The sequence below is a fragment of the Phyllobates terribilis genome, unplaced genomic scaffold (assembly GCF_046119375.1).
Source record: "Phyllobates terribilis strain yellow unplaced genomic scaffold, ASM4611937v1 Scaffold_169__1_contigs__length_4117513, whole genome shotgun sequence".
Taxonomy (NCBI): Eukaryota; Metazoa; Chordata; class Amphibia; order Anura; family Dendrobatidae; genus Phyllobates; species Phyllobates terribilis.
In genome coordinates this window covers 3,977,344-3,992,580 of record NW_027362929.1, presented here as the reverse complement: position 1 = coordinate 3,992,580, position 15,237 = coordinate 3,977,344, and the positions used below count along the sequence as shown (strand labels likewise).

At 45.4% G+C, this 15,237-nt stretch overlaps 12 non-coding genes across 12 annotated transcripts; all 12 read left to right on the top strand.

Moving 5' to 3' along the window:
• Nucleotides 1-511: 511 nt before the first annotated feature.
• Nucleotides 512-702, top strand: LOC141209755 (U2 spliceosomal RNA). Its single transcript, XR_012279947.1, has one exon. It is a non-coding gene; the product is annotated as a U2 spliceosomal RNA (small nuclear RNA).
• A 1,122-nt stretch (nucleotides 703-1,824) lies between these two features.
• LOC141209754 (U2 spliceosomal RNA) lies at nucleotides 1,825-2,015 on the top strand. Its single transcript, XR_012279946.1, has one exon. It is a non-coding gene; the product is annotated as a U2 spliceosomal RNA (small nuclear RNA).
• Nucleotides 2,016-3,136: 1,121 nt separating this feature from the next.
• LOC141209753 (U2 spliceosomal RNA) lies at nucleotides 3,137-3,327 on the top strand. Its single transcript, XR_012279945.1, has one exon. It is a non-coding gene; the product is annotated as a U2 spliceosomal RNA (small nuclear RNA).
• Nucleotides 3,328-4,449: 1,122 nt separating this feature from the next.
• LOC141210416 (U2 spliceosomal RNA) lies at nucleotides 4,450-4,640 on the top strand. Its single transcript, XR_012280584.1, has one exon. It is a non-coding gene; the product is annotated as a U2 spliceosomal RNA (small nuclear RNA).
• Nucleotides 4,641-5,759: 1,119 nt separating this feature from the next.
• Nucleotides 5,760-5,950, top strand: LOC141209752 (U2 spliceosomal RNA). Its single transcript, XR_012279944.1, has one exon. It is a non-coding gene; the product is annotated as a U2 spliceosomal RNA (small nuclear RNA).
• A 1,118-nt stretch (nucleotides 5,951-7,068) lies between these two features.
• Nucleotides 7,069-7,259, top strand: LOC141209751 (U2 spliceosomal RNA). Its single transcript, XR_012279943.1, has one exon. It is a non-coding gene; the product is annotated as a U2 spliceosomal RNA (small nuclear RNA).
• Nucleotides 7,260-8,373: 1,114 nt separating this feature from the next.
• LOC141209750 (U2 spliceosomal RNA) lies at nucleotides 8,374-8,564 on the top strand. Its single transcript, XR_012279942.1, has one exon. It is a non-coding gene; the product is annotated as a U2 spliceosomal RNA (small nuclear RNA).
• Nucleotides 8,565-9,684: 1,120 nt separating this feature from the next.
• On the top strand, nucleotides 9,685-9,875 carry LOC141211079 (U2 spliceosomal RNA). Its single transcript, XR_012281066.1, has one exon. It is a non-coding gene; the product is annotated as a U2 spliceosomal RNA (small nuclear RNA).
• A 1,121-nt stretch (nucleotides 9,876-10,996) lies between these two features.
• On the top strand, nucleotides 10,997-11,187 carry LOC141209914 (U2 spliceosomal RNA). The gene has a single exon (XR_012280101.1). It is a non-coding gene; the product is annotated as a U2 spliceosomal RNA (small nuclear RNA).
• A 1,120-nt stretch (nucleotides 11,188-12,307) lies between these two features.
• LOC141209749 (U2 spliceosomal RNA) lies at nucleotides 12,308-12,498 on the top strand. Its single transcript, XR_012279941.1, has one exon. It is a non-coding gene; the product is annotated as a U2 spliceosomal RNA (small nuclear RNA).
• A 1,120-nt stretch (nucleotides 12,499-13,618) lies between these two features.
• LOC141209748 (U2 spliceosomal RNA) lies at nucleotides 13,619-13,809 on the top strand. The gene has a single exon (XR_012279940.1). It is a non-coding gene; the product is annotated as a U2 spliceosomal RNA (small nuclear RNA).
• A 1,121-nt stretch (nucleotides 13,810-14,930) lies between these two features.
• LOC141210167 (U2 spliceosomal RNA) lies at nucleotides 14,931-15,121 on the top strand. The gene has a single exon (XR_012280344.1). It is a non-coding gene; the product is annotated as a U2 spliceosomal RNA (small nuclear RNA).
• The last annotated feature ends 116 nt before the right edge of the window (nucleotides 15,122-15,237 follow it).

The following is a 15,237-nucleotide window of genomic DNA, read 5'->3' as shown; positions in this document are numbered from 1 at the left end:
TGCTTATGGCGGTCTCTGTGAGCTTCTCAGTGACATTCAGCCATCCAGGTATCCCGCCTGCAGTAGACGGAATGTGGCAATGGAACGCTGGCTGCGCGTGTCATAATAGGCTCTGAGCCTTTATATACCTGCGCACAGCAGCAGCCACCTTCAGTCTGCTGCTGGACAGCCAGCAGCAGCAGGAGAGGTAATTAATCAGCAACCCTCCTGCTAAGGGTAGACAGCTGCTCGTTCCACCCCCCCCCCCCCCCGCCTTAATTGGTTCTCCTCCCTTCCAACGGTGTTGAGGCGGGTGGGAACAGCCGGGGGTTGAGGTTACTGTGCTAAAAGAGGTGGAGTTATGCAGATCTAAAACGCGTGGATTGCAGCAGCAGCAAGCCGAAAAGTGCAGGCATGTGAGGGATCTAGAGGTTGACAGCATGTCTTCTTAACGGGAGTCCAGGTGGCCATCTCCACAAATGGACTTTTCAGAATCCTTGGGTGGCACCGTAGTCGGAAACCAATTCTGGTTATCGCTTCTCGGCCTTTTGGCTAAGATCAAGTGTAGTATCTGTTCTTATCAGTTTAATATCTGATACGTCCCCTATCTGGGGACCATATATTAAATGGATTTTTAGAACAGGGAGATGGAAAAAGAGCTTGCTCTGTCCACTCCACGCATTGACCTGGTATTGCAGTATCTCCAGGACCGGTGCACCCCTTCTTTAATGCAGTTTCTAAAATCAGAAAGAATTGAATTCAATGCTTTTTGTTCATTTTGCTTGTTTGTCGGATTTTGGGATGGACTCTTTGGCTTTGCTTTTCTTCTCCTCATTGGATTTTTCATGTTAAAAGTTGCAGAAGCCAGATGACAAGCTCATTTTGGTTCAACTTCAGCAACTGTGCATTGCATTGCCATGTAATGTAATGTAATGCAATGCTATCTATCTAGCTCTCCCTCTATACTTCCTTTTGGATAAACAGACATATTAGGCAAGCATTTTGGAGCTTTCACCTAAATAACTACAGGTGGTGAGATAAGCTGCACAATATAATTGACCTTTCAGTATATTGTTGCACACACACCATCTATTTAGCAAATGCCCTTGTTATCAACAGCAGCCTTTTAAACTCACCTGAGCTAACAGGTATGTGAGCTGGTTACTCTGCTACGCTTAAAATTTCTTTTTTGGTTTGCTACAATGCCTTTTCTGAAACGTTGTCTCCCTCTGCTGGAACACTGACTTCTTTCATTTAATGCCTGCAGACTATAAAAGAGAAACCAACCCAAAAAGTTTGGTTGATTAGTCTGTGGCATTCTTTTAAACTGTTGCTTATGGCGGTCTCTGTGAGCTTCTCAGTGACATTCAGCCATCCAGGTATCCCGCCTGCAGTAGACGGAATGTGGCAATGGAACGCTGGCTGCGCGTGTCATAATAGGCTCTGAGCCTTTATATACCTGCGCACAGCAGCAGCCACCTTCAGTCTGCTGCTGGACAGCCAGCAGCAGCAGCAGCAGGAGAGGTAATTAATCAGCAACCCTCCTGCTAAGGGTAGACAGCTGCTCGTTCCACCCCCCCCCCCCCCCGCCTTAATTGGTTCTCCTCCCTTCCAACGGTGTTGAGGCGGGTGGGAACAGCCGGGGGTTGAGGTTACTGTGCTAAAAGAGGTGGAGTTATGCAGATCTAAAACGCGTGGATTGCAGCAGCAAGCCGAAAAGTGCAGGCATGTGAGGGATCTAGAGGTTGACAGCATGTCTTCTTAACGGGAGTCCAGGTGGCCATCTCCACAAATGGACTTTTCAGAATCCTTGGGTGGCACCGTAGTCGGAAACCAATTCTGGTTATCGCTTCTCGGCCTTTTGGCTAAGATCAAGTGTAGTATCTGTTCTTATCAGTTTAATATCTGATACGTCCCCTATCTGGGGACCATATATTAAATGGATTTTTAGAACAGGGAGATGGAAAAAGAGCTTGCTCTGTCCACTCCACGCATTGACCTGGTATTGCAGTATCTCCAGGACCGGTGCACCCCTTCTTTAATGCAGTTTCTAAAATCAGAAAGAATTGAATTCAATGCTTTTTGTTCATTTTGCTTGTTTGTCGGATTTTGGGATGGACTCTTTGGCTTTGCTTTTCTTCTCCTCATTGGATTTTTCATGTTAAAAGTTGCAGAAGCCAGATGACAAGCTCATTTTGGTTCAACTTCAGCAACTGTGCATTGCATTGCCATGTAATGTAATGTAATGCAATGCTATCTATCTAGCTCTCCCTCTATACTTCCTTTTGGATAAACAGACATATTAGGCAAGCATTTTGGAGCTTTCACCTAAATAACTACAGGTGGTGAGATAAGCTGCACAATATAATTGACCTTTCAGTATATTGTTGCACACACACCATCTATTTAGCAAATGCCCTTGTTATCAACAGCAGCCTTTTAAACTCACCTGAGCTAACAGGTATGTGAGCTGGTTACTCTGCTGCGCTTAAAATTTCTTTTTTGGTTTGCTACAATGCCTTTTCTGAAACGTTGTCTCCCTCTGCTGGAACACTGACTTCTTTCATTTAATGCCTGCAGACTATAAAAGAGAAACCAACCCAAAAAGTTTGGTTGATTAGTCTGTGGCATTCTTTTAAACTGTTGCTTATGGCGGTCTCTGTGAGCTTCTCAGTGACATTCAGCCATCCAGGTATCCCGCCTGCAGTAGACGGAATGTGGCAATGGAACGCTGGCTGCGCGTGTCATAATAGGCTCTGAGCCTTTATATACCTGCGCACAGCAGCAGCCACCTTCAGTCTGCTGCTGGACAGCCAGCAGCAGCAGCAGCAGGAGAGGTAATTAATCAGCAACCCTCCTGCTAAGGGTAGACAGCTGCTCGTTCCACCCCCCCCCCCGCCTTAATTGGTTCTCCTCCCTTCCAACGGTGTTGAGGCGGGTGGGAACAGCCGGGGGTTGAGGGTACTGTGCTAAAAGAGGTGGAGTTATGCAGATCTAAAACGCATGGATTGCAGCAGCAGCAAGCCGAAAAGTGCAGGCATGTGAGGGATCTAGAGGTTGACAGCATGTCTTCTTAACGGGAGTCCAGGTGGCCATCTCCACAAATGGACTTTTCAGAATCCTTGGGTGGCACCGTAGTCGGAAACCAATTCTGGTTATCGCTTCTCGGCCTTTTGGCTAAGATCAAGTGTAGTATCTGTTCTTATCAGTTTAATATCTGATACGTCCCCTATCTGGGGACCATATATTAAATGGATTTTTAGAACAGGGAGATGGAAAAAGAGCTTGCTCTGTCCACTCCACGCATTGACCTGGTATTGCAGTATCTCCAGGACCGGTGCACCCCTTCTTTAATGCGGTCTCTAAAATCAGAAAGAATTGAATTCAATGCTTTTTGTTCATTTTGCTTGTTTGTCGGATTTTGGGATGGACTCTTTGGCTTTGCTTTTCTTCTCCTCATTGGATTTTTCATGTTAAAAGTTGCAGAAGCCAGATGACAAGCTCATTTTGGTTCAACTTCAGCAACTGTGCATTGCATTGCCATGTAATGTAATGTAATGCAATGCTATCTATCTAGCTCTCCCTCTATACTTCCTTTTGGATAAACAGACATATTAGGCAAGCATTTTGGAGCTTTCACCTAAATAACTACAGGTGGTGAGATAAGCTGCACAATATAATTGACCTTTCAGTATATTGTTGCACACACACCATCTATTTAGCAAATGCCCTTGTTATCAACAGCAGCCTTTTAAACTCACCTGAGCTAACAGGTATGTGAGCTGGTTACTCTGCTGCGCTTAAAATTTCTTTTTTGGTTTGCTACAATGCCTTTTCTGAAACGTTGTCTCCCTCTGCTGGAACACTGACTTCTTTCATTTAATGCCTGCAGACTATAAAAGAGAAACCAACCCAAAAAGTTTGGTTGATTAGTCTGTGGCATTCTTTTAAACTGTTGCTTATGGCGGTCTCTGTGAGCTTCTCAGTGACATTCAGCCATCCAGGTATCCCGCCTGCAGTAGACGGAATGTGGCAATGGAACGCTGGCTGCGCGTGTCATAATAGGCTCTGAGCCTTTATATACCTGCGCACAGCAGCAGCCACCTTCAGTCTGCTGCTGGACAGCCAGCAGCAGCAGCAGCAGGAGAGGTAATTAATCAGCAACCCTCCTGCTAAGGGTAGACAGCTGCTCGTTCCACCCCCCCCCCCCGCCTTAATTGGTTCTCCTCCCTTCCAACGGTGTTGAGGCGGGTGGGAACAGCCGGGGGTTGAGGGTACTGTGCTAAAAGAGGTGGAGTTATGCAGATCTAAAACGCGTGGATTGCAGCAGCAGCAAGCCGAAAAGTGCAGGCATGTGAGGGATCTAGAGGTTGACAGCATGTCTTCTTAACGGGAGTCCAGGTGGCCATCTCCACAAATGGACTTTTCAGAATCCTTGGGTGGCACCGTAGTCGGAAACCAATTCTGGTTATCGCTTCTCGGCCTTTTGGCTAAGATCAATTGTAGTATCTGTTCTTATCAGTTTAATATCTGATACGTCCCCTATCTGGGGACCATATATTAAATGGATTTTTAGAACAGGGAGATGGAAAAAGAGCTTGCTCTGTCCACTCCACGCATTGACCTGGTATGGCAGTATCTCCAGGACCGGTGCACCCCTTCTTTAATGCAGTTTCTAAAATCAGAAAGAATTGAATTCAATGCTTTTTGTTCATTTTGCTTGTTTGTCGGATTTTGGGATGGACTCTTTAGCTTTGCTTTTCTTCTCCTCATTGGATTTTTCATGTTAAAAGTTGCAGAAGCCAGATGACAAGCTCATTTTGGTTCAACTTCAGCAACTGTGCATTGCATTGCCATGTAATGTAATGTAATGCAATGCTATCTATCTAGCTCTCCCTCTATACTTCCTTTTGGATAAACAGACATATTAGGCAAGCATTTTGGAGCTTTCACCTAAATAACTACAGGTGGTGAGATAAGCTGCACAATATAATTGACCTTTCAGTATATTGTTGCACACACACCATCTATTTAGCAAATGCCCTTGTTATCAACAGCAGCCTTTTAAACTCACCTGAGCTAACAGGTATGTGCGCTGGTTACTCTGCTGCGCTTAAAATTTCTTTTTTGGTTTGCTACAATGCCTTTTCTGAAACGTTGTCTCCCTCTGCTGGAACACTGACTTCTTTCACTTAATACCTGCAGACTATAAAAGAGAAACCAACCCAAAAAGTTTGGTTGATTAGTCTGTGGCATTCTTTTAAACTGTTGCTTATGGCGGTCTCTGTGAGCTTCTCAGTGACATTCAGCCATCCAGGTATCCCGCCTGCAGTAGACGGAATGTGGCAATGGAACGCTGGCTGCGCGTGTCATAATAGGCTCTGAGCCTTTATATACCTGCGCACAGCAGCAGCCACCTTCAGTCTGCTGCTGGACAGCCAGCAGCAGCAGCAGCAGGAGAGGTAATTAATCAGCAACCCTCCTGCTAAGGGTAGACAGCTGCTCGTTCCACCCCCCCCCGCCTTAATTGGTTCTCCTCCCTTCCAACGGTGTTGAGGCGGGTGGGAACAGCCGGGGGTTGAGGGTACTGTGCTAAAAGAGGTGGAGTTATGCAGATCTAAAACGCGTGGATTGCAGCAGCAGCAAGCCGAAAAGTGCAGGCATGTGAGGGATCTAGAGGTTGACAGCATGTCTTCTTAACGGGAGTCCAGGTGGCCATCTCCACAAATGGACTTTTCAGAATCCTTGGGTGGCACCGTAGTCGGAAACCAATTCTGGTTATCGCTTCTCGGCCTTTTGGCTAAGATCAAGTGTAGTATCTGTTCTTATCAGTTTAATATCTGATACGTCCCCTATCTGGGGACCATATATTAAATGGATTTTTAGAACAGGGAGATGGAAAAAGAGCTTGCTCTGTCCACTCCACGCATTGACCTGGTATTGCAGTATCTCCAGGACCGGTGCACCCCTTCTTTAATGCAGTTTCTAAAATCAGAAAGAATTGAATTCAATGCTTTTTGTTCATTTTGCTTGTTTGTCGGATTTTGGGATGGACTCTTTGGCTTTGCTTTTCTTCTCCTCATTGGATTTTTCATGTTAAAAGTTGCAGAAGCCAGATGACAAGCTCATTTTGGTTCAACTTCAGCAACTGTGCATTGCATTGCCATGTAATGTAATGTAATGCAATGCTATCTATCTAGCTCTCCCTCTATACTTCCTTTTGGATAAACAGATATATTAGGCAAGCATTTTGGAGCTTTCACCTAAATAACTACAGGTGGTGAGATAAGCTGCACAATATAATTGACCTTTCAGTATATTGTTGCACACACACCATCTATTTAGCAAATGCCCTTGTTATCAACAGCAGCCTTTTAAACTCACCTGAGCTAACAGGTATGTGAGCTGGTTACTCTGCTGCGCTTAAAATTTCTTTTTTGGTTTGCTACAATGCCTTTTCTGAAACGTTGTCTCCCTCTGCTGGAACACTGACTTCTTTCATTTAATGCCTGCAGACTATAAAAGAGAAACCAACCCAAAAAGTTTGGTTGATTAGTCTGTGGCATTCTTTTAAACTGTTGCTTATGGCGGTCTCTGTGAGCTTCTCAGTGACATTCAGCCATCCAGGTATCCCGCCTGCAGTAGACGGAATGTGGCAATGGAACGCTGGCTGCGCGTGTCATAATAGGCTCTGAGCCTTTATATACCTGCGCACAGCAGCAGCCACCTTCAGTCTGCTGCTGGACAGCCAGCAGCAGCAGCAGCAGGAGAGGTAATTAATCAGCAACCCTCCTGCTAAGGGTAGACAGCTGCTCGTTCCACCCCCCCCGCCTTAATTGGTTCTCCTCCCTTCCAACGGTGTTGAGGCGGGTGGGAACAGCCGGGGGTTGAGGGTACTGTGCTAAAAGAGGTGGAGTTATGCAGATCTAAAACGCGTGGATTGCAGCAGCAGCAAGCCGAAAAGTGCAGGCATGTGAGGGATCTAGAGGTTGACAGCATGTCTTCTTAACGGGAGTCCAGGTGGCCATCTCCACAAATGGACTTTTCAGAATCCTTGGGTGGCACCGTAGTCGGAAACCAATTCTGGTTATCGCTTCTCGGCCTTTTGGCTAAGATCAAGTGTAGTATCTGTTCTTATCAGTTTAATATCTGATACGTCCCCTATCTGGGGACCATATATTAAATGGATTTTTAGAACAGGGAGATGGAAAAAGAGCTTGCTCTGTCCACTCCACGCATTGACCTGGTATTGCAGTATCTCCAGGACCGGTGCACCCCTTCTTTAATGCAGTTTCTAAAATCAGAAAGAATTGAATTCAATGCTTTTTGTTCATTTTGCTTGTTTGTCGGATTTTGGGATGGACTCTTTGGCTTTGCTTTTCTTCTCCTCATTGGATTTTTCATGTTAAAAGTTGCAGAAGCCAGATGACAAGCTCATTTTGGTTCAACTTCAGCAACTGTGCATTGCATTGCCATGTAATGTAATGTAATGCAATGCTATCTATCTAGCTCTCCCTCTATACTTCCTTTTGGATAAACAGACATATTAGGCAAGCATTTTGGAGCTTTCACCTAAATAACTACAGGTGGTGAGATAAGCTGCACAATATAATTGACCTTTCAGTATATTGTTGCACACACACCATCTATTTAGCAAATGCCCTTGTTATCAACAGCAGCCTTTTAAACTCACCTGAGCTAACAGGTATGTGAGCTGGTTACTCTGCTGCGCTTAAAATTTCTTTTTTGGTTTGCTACAATGCCTTTTCTGAAACGTTGTCTCCCTCTGCTGGAACACTGACTTCTTTCATTTAATGCCTGCAGACTATAAAAGAGAAACCAACCCAAAAAGTTTGGTTGATTAGTCTGTGGCATTCTTTTAAACTGTTGCTTATGGCGGTCTCTGTGAGCTTCTCAGTGACATTCAGCCATCCAGGCCTGCAGTAGACGGAATGTGGCAATGGAACGCTGGCTGCGCGTGTCATAATAGGCTCTGAGCCTTTATATACCTGCGCACAGCAGCAGCCACCTTCAGTCTGCTGCTGGACAGCCAGCAGCAGCAGCAGCAGGAGAGGTAATTAATCAGCAACCCTCCTGCTAAGGGTAGACAGCTGCTCGTTCCACCCCCCCCCCCGCCTTAATTGGTTCTCCTCCCTTCCAACGGTGTTGAGGCGGGTGGGAACAGCCGGGGGTTGAGGGTACTGTGCTAAAAGAGGTGGAGTTATGCAGATCTAAAACGCGTGGATTGCAGCAGCAGCAAGCCGAAAAGTGCAGGCATGTGAGGGATCTAGAGGTTGACAGCATGTCTTCTTAACGGGAGTCCAGGTGGCCATCTCCACAAATGGACTTTTCAGAATCCTTGGGTGGCACCGTAGTCGGAAACCAATTCTGGTTATCGCTTCTCGGCCTTTTGGCTAAGATCAAGTGTAGTATCTGTTCTTATCAGTTTAATATCTGATACGTCCCCTATCTGGGGACCATATATTAAATGGATTTTTAGAACAGGGAGATGGAAAAAGAGCTTGCTCTGTCCACTCCACGCATTGACCTGGTATTGCAGTATCTCCAGGACCGGTGCACCCCTTCTTTAATGCAGTTTCTAAAATCAGAAAGAATTGAATTCAATGCTTTTTGTTCATTTTGCTTGTTTGTCGGATTTTGGGATGGACTCTTTGGCTTTGCTTTTCTTCTCCTCATTGGATTTTTCATGTTAAAAGTTGCAGAAGCCAGATGACAAGCTCATTTTGGTTCAACTTCAGCAACTGTGCATTGCATTGCCATGTAATGTAATGTAATGCAATGCTATCTATCTAGCTCTCCCTCTATACTTCCTTTTGGATAAACAGACATATTAGGCAAGCATTTTGGAGCTTTCACCTAAATAACTACAGGTGGTGAGATAAGCTGCACAATATAATTGACCTTTCAGTATATTGTTGCACACACACCATCTATTTAGCAAATGCCCTTGTTATCAACAGCAGCCTTTTAAACTCACCTGAGCTAACAGGTATGTGAGCTGGTTACTCTGCTGCGCTTAAAATTTCTTTTTTGGTTTGCTACAATGCCTTTTCTGAAACGTTGTCTCCCTCTGCTGGAACACTGACTTCTTTCATTTAATGCCTGCAGACTATAAAAGAGAAACCAACCCAAAAAGTTTGGTTGATTAGTCTGTGGCATTCTTTTAAACTGTTGCTTATGGCGGTCTCTGTGAGCTTCTCAGTGACATTCAGCCATCCAGGTATCCCGCCTGCAGTAGACGGAATGTGGCAATGGAACGCTGGCTGCGCGTGTCATAATAGGCTCTGAGCCTTTATATACCTGCGCACAGCAGCAGCCACCTTCAGTCTGCTGCTGGACAGCCAGCAGCAGCAGCAGCAGGAGAGGTAATTAATCAGCAACCCTCCTGCTAAGGGTAGACAGCTGCTCGTTCCACCCCCCCCCCGCCTTAATTGGTTCTCCTCCCTTCCAACGGTGTTGAGGCGGGTGGGAACAGCCGGGGGTTGAGGGTACTGTGCTAAAAGAGGTGGAGTTATGCAGATCTAAAACGCGTGGATTGCAGCAGCAGCAAGCCGAAAAGTGCAGGCATGTGAGGGATCTAGAGGTTGACAGCATGTCTTCTTAACGGGAGTCCAGGTGGCCATCTCCACAAATGGACTTTTCAGAATCCTTGGGTGGCACCGTAGTCGGAAACCAATTCTGGTTATCGCTTCTCGGCCTTTTGGCTAAGATCAAGTGTAGTATCTGTTCTTATCAGTTTAATATCTGATACGTCCCCTATCTGGGGACCATATATTAAATGGATTTTTAGAACAGGGAGATGGAAAAAGAGCTTGCTCTGTCCACTCCACGCATTGACCTGGTATTGCATTATCTCCAGGACCGGTGCACCCCTTCTTTAATGCAGTTTCTAAAATCAGAAAGAATTGAATTCAATGCTTTTTGTTCATTTTGCTTGTTTGTCGGATTTTGGGATGGACTCTTTGGCTTTGCTTTTCTTCTCCTCATTGGATTTTTCATGTTAAAAGTTGCAGAAGCCAGATGACAAGCTCATTTTGGTTCAACTTCAGCAACTGTGCATTGCATTGCCATGTAATGTAATGTAATGCAATGCTATCTATCTAGCTCTCCCTCTATACTTCCTTTTGGATAAACAGACATATTAGGCAAGCATTTTGGAGCTTTCACCTAAATAACTACAGGTGGTGAGATAAGCTGCACAATATAATTGAGCTTTCAGTATATTGTTGCACACACACCATCTATTTAGCAAATGCCCTTGTTATCAACAGCAGCCTTTTAAACTCACCTGAGCTAACAGGTATGTGAGCTGGCTACTCTGCTGCGCTTAAAATCTCTTTTTTGGTTTGCTACAATGCCTTTTCTGAAACGTTGTCTCCCTCTGCTGGAACACTGACTTCTTTCATTTAATGCCTGCAGGCTATAAAAGAGAAACCAACCCAAAAAGTTTGGTTGATTAGTCTGTGGCATTCTTTTAAACTGTTGCTTATGGCGGTCTCTGTGAGCTTCTCAGTGACATTCAGCCATCCAGGTATCCCGCCTGCAGTAGACGGAATGTGGCAATGGAACGCTGGCTGCGCGTGTCATAATAGGCTCTGAGCCTTTATATACCTGCGCACAGCAGCAGCCACCTTCAGTCTGCTGCTGGACAGCCAGCAGCAGCAGCAGCAGGAGAGGTAATTAATCAGCAACCCTCCTGCTAAGGGTAGACAGCTGCTCGTTCCACCCCCCCCCCCGCCTTAATTGGTTCTCCTCCCTTCCAACGGTGTTGAGGCGGGTGGGAACAGCCGGGGGTTGAGGGTACTGTGCTAAAAGAGGTGGAGTTATGCAGATCTAAAACGCGTGGATTGCAGCAGCAGCAAGCCGAAAAGTGCAGGCATGTGAGGGATCTAGAGGTTGACAGCATGTCTTCTTAACGGGAGTCCAGGTGGCCATCTCCACAAATGGACTTTTCAGAATCCTTGGGTGGCACCGTAGTCGGAAACCAATTCTGGTTATCGCTTCTCGGCCTTTTGGCTAAGATCAAGTGTAGTATCTGTTCTTATCAGTTTAATATCTGATACGTCCCCTATCTGGGGACCATATATTAAATGGATTTTTAGAACAGGGAGATGGAAAAAGAGCTTGCTCTGTCCACTCCACGCATTGACCTGGTATTGCAGTATCTCCAGGACCGGTGCATCCCTTCTTTAATGCAGTTTCTAAAATCAGAAAGAATTGAATTCAATGCTTTTTGTTCATTTTGCTTGTTTGTCGGATTTTGGGATGGACTCTTTGGCTTTGCTTTTCTTCTCCTCATTGGATTTTTCATGTTAAAAGTTGCAGAAGCCAGATGACAAGCTCATTTTGGTTCAACTTCAGCAACTGTGCATTGCATTGCCATGTAATGTAATGTAATGCAATGCTATCTATCTAGCTCTCCCTCTATACTTCCTTTTGGATAAACAGACATATTAGGCAAGCATTTTGGAGCTTTCACCTAAATAACTACAGGTGGTGAGATAAGCTGCACAATATAATTGAGCTTTCAGTATATTGTTGCACACACACCATCTATTTAGCAAATGCCCTTGTTATCAACAGCAGCCTTTTAAACTCACCTGAGCTAACAGGTATGTGAGCTGGTTACTCTGCTGCGCTTAAAATTTCTTTTTTGGTTTGCTACAATGCCTTTTCTGAAACGTTGTCTCCCTCTGCTGGAACACTGACTTCTTTCATTTAATGCCTGCAGACTATAAAAGAGAAACCAACCCAAAAAGTTTGGTTGATTAGTCTGTGGCATTCTTTTAAACTGTTGCTTATGGCGGTCTCTGTGAGCTTCTCAGTGACATTCAGCCATCCAGGTATCCCGCCTGCAGTAGACGGAATGTGGCAATGGAACGCTGGCTGCGCGTGTCATAATAGGCTCTGAGCCTTTATATACCTGCGCACAGCAGCAGCCACCTTCAGTCTGCTGCTGGACAGCCAGCAGCAGCAGCAGCAGGAGAGGTAATTAATCAGCAACCCTCCTGCTAAGGGTAGACAGCTGCTCGTTCCACCCCCCCCCCGCCTTAATTGGTTCTCCTCCCTTCCAACGGTGTTGAGGCGGGTGGGAACAGCCGGGGGTTGAGGGTACTGTGCTAAAAGAGGTGGAGTTATGCAGATCTAAAACGCGTGGATTGCAGCAGCAGCAAGCCGAAAAGTGCAGGCATGTGAGGGATCTAGAGGTTGACAGCATGTCTTCTTAACGGGAGTCCAGGTGGCCATCTCCACAAATGGACTTTTCAGAATCCTTGGGTGGCACCGTAGTCGTAAACCAATTCTGGTTATCGCTTCTCGGCCTTTTGGCTAAGATCAAGTGTAGTATCTGTTCTTATCAGTTTAATATCTGATACGTCCCCTATCTGGGGACCATATATTAAATGGATTTTTAGAACAGGGAGATGGAAAAAGAGCTTGCTCTGTCCACTCCACGCATTGACCTGGTATTGCAGTATCTCCAGGACCGGTGCACCCCTTCTTTAATGCAGTTTCTAAAATCAGAAAGAATTGAATTCAATGCTTTTTGTTCATTTTGCTTGTTTGTCGGATTTTGGGATGGACTCTTTGGCTTTGCTTTTCTTCTCCTCATTGGATTTTTCATGTTAAAAGTTGCAGAAGCCAGATGACAAGCTCATTTTGGTTCAACTTCAGCAACTGTGCATTGCATTGCCATGTAATGTAATGTAATGCAATGCTATCTATCTAGCTCTCCCTCTATACTTCCTTTTGGATAAACAGACATATTAGGCAAGCATTTTGGAGCTTTCACCTAAATAACTACAGGTGGTGAGATAAGCTGCACAATATAATTGACCTTTCAGTATATTGTTGCACACACACCATCTATTTAGCAAATGCCCTTGTTATCAACAGCAGCCTTTTAAACTCACCTGAGCTAACAGGTATGTGAGCTGGTTACTCTGCTGCGCTTAAAATTTCTTTTTTGGTTTGCTACAATGCCTTTTCTGAAACGTTGTCTCCCTCTGCTGGAACACTGACTTCTTTCATTTAATGCCTGCAGACTATAAAAGAGAAACCAACCCAAAAAGTTTGGTTGATTAGTCTGTGGCATTCTTTTAAACTGTTGCTTATGGCGGTCTCTGTGAGCTTCTCAGTGACATTCAGCCATCCAGGTATCCCGCCTGCAGTAGACGGAATGTGGCAATGGAACGCTGGCTGCGCGTGTCATAATAGGCTCTGAGCCTTTATATACCTGCGCACAGCAGCAGCCACCTTCAGTCTGCTGCTGGACAGCCAGCAGCAGCAGCAGCAGGAGAGGTAATTAATCAGCAACCCTCCAGCTAAGGGTAGACAGCTGCTCGTTCCACCCCCCCCCCGCCTTAATTGGTTCTCCTCCCTTCCAACGGTGTTGAGGCGGGTGGGAACAGCCGGGGGTTGAGGGTACTGTGCTAAAAGAGGTGGAGTTATGCAGATCTAAAACGCGTGGATTGCAGCAGCAGCAAGCCGAAAAGTGCAGGCATGTGAGGGATCTAGAGGTTGACAGCATGTCTTCTTAACGGGAGTCCAGGTGGCCATCTCCACAAATGGACTTTTCAGAATCCTTGGGTGGCACCGTAGTCGGAAACCAATTCTGGTTATCGCTTCTCGGCCTTTTGGCTAAGATCAAGTGTAGTATCTGTTCTTATCAGTTTAATATCTGATACGTCCCCTATCTGGGGACCATATATTAAATGGATTTTTAGAACAGGGAGATGGAAAAAGAGCTTGCTCTGTCCACTCCACGCATTGACCTGGTATTGCAGTATCTCCAGGACCGGTGCACCCCTTCTTTAATGCAGTTTCTAAAATCAGAAAGAATTGAATTCAATGCTTTTTGTTCATTTTGCTTGTTTGTCGGATTTTGGGATGGACTCTTTGGCTTTGCTTTTCTTCTCCTCATTGGATTTTTCATGTTAAAAGTTGCAGAAGCCAGATGACAAGCTCATTTTGGTTCAACTTCAGCAACTGTGCATTGCATTGCCATGTAATGTAATGTAATGCAATGCTATCTATCTAGCTCTCCCTCTATACTTCCTTTTGGACAAACAGGCATATTAGGCAAGCATTTTGGAGCTTTCACCTAAATAACTACAGGTGGTGAGATAAGCTGCACAATATAATTGACCTTTCAGTATATTGTTGCACACACACCATCTATTTAGCAAATGCCCTTGTTATCAACAGCAGCCTTTTAAACTCACCTGATCTAACAGGTATGTGAGCTGGTTACTCTGCTGCGCTTAAAATTTCTTTTTTGGTTTGCTACAATGCCTTTTCTGAAACGTTGTCTCCCTCTGCTGGAACACTGACTTCTTTCATTTAATGCCTGCAGACTATAAAAGAGAAACCAACCCAAAAAGTTTGGTTGATTAGTCTGTGGCATTCTTTTAAACTGTTGCTTATGGCGGTCTCTGTGAGCTTCTCAGTGACATTCAGCCATCCAGGTATCCCGCCTGCAGTAGACGGAATGTGGCAATGGAACGCTGGCTGCGCGTGTCATAATAGGCTCTGAGCCTTTATATACCTGCGCACAGCAGCAGCCACCTTCAGTCTGCTGCTGGACAGCCAGCAGCAGCAGCAGCAGGAGAGGTAATTAATCAGCAACCCTCCAGCTAAGGGTAGACAGCTGCTCGTTCCACCCCCCCCCCCGCCTTAATTGGTTCTCCTCCCTTCCAACGGTGTTGAGGCGGGTGGGAACAGCCGGGGGTTGAGGGTACTGTGCTAAAAGAGGTGGAGTTATGCAGATCTAAAACGCGTGGATTGCAGCAGCAGCAAGCCGAAAAGTGCAGGCATGTGAGGGATCTAGAGGTTGACAGCATGTCTTCTTAACGGGAGTCCAGGTGGCCATCTCCACAAATGGACTTTTCAGAATCCTTGGGTGGCACCGTAGTCGGAAACCAATTCTGGTTATCGCTTCTCGGCCTTTTGGCTAAGATCAAGTGTAATATCTGTTCTTATCAGTTTAATATCTGATACGTCCCCTATCTGGGGACCATATATTAAATGGATTTTTAGAACAGGGAGATGGAAAAAGAGCTTGCTCTGTCCACTCCACGCATTGACCTGGTATTGCAGTATCTCCAGGACCGGTGCACCCCTTCTTTAATGCAGTTTCTAAAATCAGAAAGAATTGAATTCAATGCTTTTTGTTCATTTTGCTTGTTTGTCGGATTTTGGGATGGACTCTTTGGCTTTGCTTTTCTTCTCCTCATTGGA